The sequence below is a fragment of the Aplysia californica genome, unplaced genomic scaffold (genome assembly GCF_000002075.1).
Source record: "Aplysia californica isolate F4 #8 unplaced genomic scaffold, AplCal3.0 scaffold00180, whole genome shotgun sequence".
NCBI classification, from domain to species: domain Eukaryota; kingdom Metazoa; phylum Mollusca; class Gastropoda; order Aplysiida; family Aplysiidae; genus Aplysia; species Aplysia californica.
The window spans coordinates 623,795-628,087 of NW_004797450.1; positions in this window are offsets into that span (position 1 = coordinate 623,795).

The following is a 4,293-nucleotide window of genomic DNA, read 5'->3' on the forward strand; positions in this document are numbered from 1 at the left end:
CCCCGCACTCACCCTTCCGCACACAAAGCACATATTAATTGTCATTATTATACTCTCATGTTGGCTGTTGACTGTTGACTGTTCTCGTTTGTGGACAAACAGGGAGACGTGGCGTGTGTGGTGTAGCAGTTAAGCGTTTGGCTGTCTCAAACATAGATCATGTGAGTCCGGTTCTCGATTGTTGAGAATTTTTATCGAATACCTCCGACTTTCTGCCTGGAATTATTGTACTGCGCTATGGGAACAAAATGTAATTCGGCGAGTGCGTCTTTTTTATATTTTTAATATATATTTTTTAAATACTATTTTTGTAATCGCCAAGCATGACATGCAGCAATATATGGGTGGCTGGGGTGCTTACACTGGTCCATAAAGACCCGATTGGCGTTGGAATACAGACCGCGCTCTTTGCATCTTGGCTGTACGCTTGAGTTGTTATTATTTTTCTAATGGACCGTGTACTATCATGACTGTAGCTCTTTGCTCTTAACAAAAAACTCTGCAGCGCAAGTGAAGGGTAACCTTTTCCATTCTTGCCCTTCATTTTGTTCCAAATACAGTCAAATAGTGTGCTCGAAATTGAACCGAAATTACGTCAGCGTATATTGTCCAAAATAGTAATCATAATTTACGTTTATGATCGTGGCTTATACTTTCACAACGTACCAGCGAGACAAAGAAAACATGTTGCTTTTTCCGTTGGGTGGCTGTGTCTTTGCAAATTGGAATTGTTCTGATTTAAGCTCTCTTTATCTAATTGCTTTGTGTCTGGGCTCTTTGGCGTGTCTTGTTAAGCTGTTAGGGAAAGGACAGCCCATACTGCTCCTTGCGAAGCGCTTTAAAAAGCACATGGCTTCGTTCGATCTTGACCAATGATCAAGCTCTAGAGCCAGACGTTTTGGTCATTAGAAAGGCCACATTTCCGGTCTCCACTTTAGTGGGCCACTATTTTTGGGTGCAGTGGTCAGTACTTGGGAGTTCGGGTGTGGGTAGTTAGAAGCGCTAATTGGTTGACGAGGACCTTGTCTGTGGCGGCGAATGAGATTTCGACTTCGGTCTCTTCGTTGGCTCGACGAGGAAGGTATTTTCAGGTCTCTCGGGGCCGAAACGTTATTTTCCTTTCCTACTCTGGTCGGGATACTTCATTTCACTCTTGTCTTTGCATTGTTACAGCTCAGAGGGTGTTTTTATTTACTTTTTGAAAGGGATGGGGGTGGTGTAGGTATGTATTGAAAGGATAAAGCGTTGTTAAGAATGTTACGAAAAAAAATTGAGAGAGAAAGAGAGAGAGAGAGAGAGAGAGAGAGAGAGAGGGTGGTGGAGAGTATGGGAGGGGGTGAGCTTGGGTATGTATGAGTTTTTGAAACGGGGTAAAAGGGGGGCAGGAGCGTGTGTTTGAGTTTTGCATCGCTCAGAATGGTCGGGGGCCAATGGGAGCCAGCTAGAAAGGATTGGCAAGAAGCTTGCAGAATCGGGAATCGCCCCCGCACGCATTAACGAATTGTGAACTCCAAATAGATCTAGTTACTTTCCAAACGCTTCCCCGCAGACAACAGAGCGTGTGCATGAATCACTTCTCTCCTTACCGCAATGTCTTTGTACACACAGTCCATCAGTACTGGCCGCTTATGTGCCCTTCCATCTTTTCCCACCGATCTGTCGGCGTGACTCACTTCCGTGTTTACTCGGCACCCGCGGACTCATTTGGTGGCGACTTTGTGGTGCTCAGTGCTCACCCAGACTGGCTCACCAGCGCATACACGAGCGCGCGTCGGGCGGCGCCCATCAGAAAAACCATTTCCATCCGAAAGCAATCAGCTATTGCCGCATTTTGGAATTTAACTGGTTAATCATTTGTGAGGCATCATGGCGAAATCAGGCGCTCGTCAAAATGATAACAATCAAAGATACCAGCACTTCTCTGATCGTTGGGCATTTTGTTTCGATTAAAAATAGAATTATTTGGGGCAACATCTTTTGTGTCCATTTGAAAACACATTTCTGTGTCTATTTTTTTTGTGCTGAAAAACGCCAATGAAACGCACAAGATGTGTAAATTTGCAGTTTACACGGACAGTCGTGATTGTAAAACCACCAAACTTTTGCGGCCGTTTCCTGGCTACTGTTACCTGTGACACCAGGCGACCTCCACAACTTTGTCTCAAATATCTTGACTTCTTTTAAAAATATATGGGAATTTTTTCATCTATAGCCAGACAAATGAACATACTAATAACTCCATACTCCCAAAAATTGACGAGCGTCTGATTCCACGGCGTCGTGACACTTTTCAGCGTAGGCGATCGGGGTCGTGCCAGCGTGTGGTTTACTGCAGCCAGGGTCTTCGCCTCTGGCGGGTTGCAGCAGTTGTTAATTAGAGTCGATGAGAAAATTAATTAGAACCTTGGTGATAGGAGCAGTCAAGCAAATCGACACATTAGGTCGGGATCGATAGCTTTTTAAATTTCATTTTGTTGCCTGTGAACTGGTTCTATTTTTATCGGCAAATTGGAATTTAAAAGGTCTAATGTTAACAATTATACTTACTTGTGTGTGTTTGTCGGTGGGGGGGGGGGGGGGGGGGGGGGGCGCACCCGCGTGCCGCGCACCTCTTTTCTTTTCTTTGTCTTTCTTTTATCTGCCTCACTTTCTGTCCTTAGTTCTGTTTCTTCATCACCGTTCCTTCCTTTACAACGCAATATTTCCAATTAAAATATTGATAGTGGTAATGTTGCAGAACAGTATGTACGAGGGACCATTTTCCAATTTTAAGCTTAGACATAAGAGAATTAATGATTGTGTCTCTTTTTCTCTGTTGGATCCGAGTTTGCCCTGAAGAAGGTAATTGTCCTCTCTGCACCGAGGGCGTAAAGTATCCCTAGAGTTGTCTACCTTTCTGCGGAGTGCTGGCTGGCCAGGCCAAAGGTTCAATTGGCTGTCGAGACACCGGATGCTCCTTGCGAATCTTGTTTGTGGGGGTTCTGTTTATGAGGTCATCGAAAAGGCTGAGGTTTTCCCGCCATGGCAGGATTTTGCGGTGGATTTGAGGAGCAGTGATAGCTGTTTGAAAAGGAAGATCCATTACATGTAGACACATGCTTCTTGTCGGCACTTTCTAGTTTCCTTTGCTTTTATCACATGTTTTTCTGTGTAGAAACTACCCTGAGGGCTTTTCTGCACTCATGTTGAGAGATTGATTTTTAAAGCGCTTCACTTCGTCATGTTGACTGTGTCCTGCCTCTTATAAGCCCGTACTGTGTTTCAAGAGAAGAAGGGGGAAAAGTGCAAAGATTGGTGGGTTTTTTAAAAAGTGATTCTGTAAAGATGCTGCGTTTACTCCTTGTGTTTGTTTGTTAGATGGAGACCACCTTAATGTTAGTGATTCAAACCCTAAACCAAACACACAGAAAGTACTCGGGTTTTCAAATGGACGACGCTGGACCAAAAGCAGCTATATCCTGATGGGAAATTCCGGACCCTTCCGGCTCCGTCTTTGGCTTGTTCCGCTGCCCATTACGTGTCATTTAGCTCGAAGCTTCTTTGTTAAGGCCTTATAAAATAATCCGCCCTTTATTACGGCGGTTTAAGCTCCTGAGTAAGTACTCATGCTTGCTGTCGAGTGCAGAACCGGTGCTTTTTCTTGCGCCTGACGTACGGGCCTATTTGGCTAGCCTGTTTGGGGTAGAGAAAGTGGCTGGAAGAACCTTTGCATTGACTATATGATACTGAAAGGTCGCAACTTTTTTTCTCTGAAAAACAAGCGAAAACGAAACAACTGTCTAACGCTAAGTTGATTATGGAAAAAAAGGTTTAATCCGCGAAAAGCGGTTTGTTTGTTTGTTTGGTTAATTTTTTTTTCGGGTCGCCTTCTTTTGGTTTATCGACGTTTATGTCTTTACCAGAGTTACCCATTCCATAGTATAGCCATCTGAGAGTAAGCCATGACGTTAGCAGTCTCCAGTAGGATTTGGCTATGGAACAGCCCATAGACCTTGCATGTATGTGCGACCTATCCTGTGGTTCTGTAGAGTGTACATAGTGGAGATCCAGTCAATTCGCTCTGTTGTTGACTCGATTCGCTTGTTCAAATAGATTCTTCCTGCACCGCTATCGCAGGCCTAAGTGTGTGCATTCTGCCCCCTGTGGCGCGTACAATCCAGAACTTTCCTTTCTTGTTTGTCTCCCCATCGTACCTGCTGTGTTACAGAGGTAACGCTTTGCAGGGTTTTTGGAGTACTTAATACTTGTGTAATTTGGGGAAAAAGATGGTGATTTTTTTTTTTGGGGGGGGGG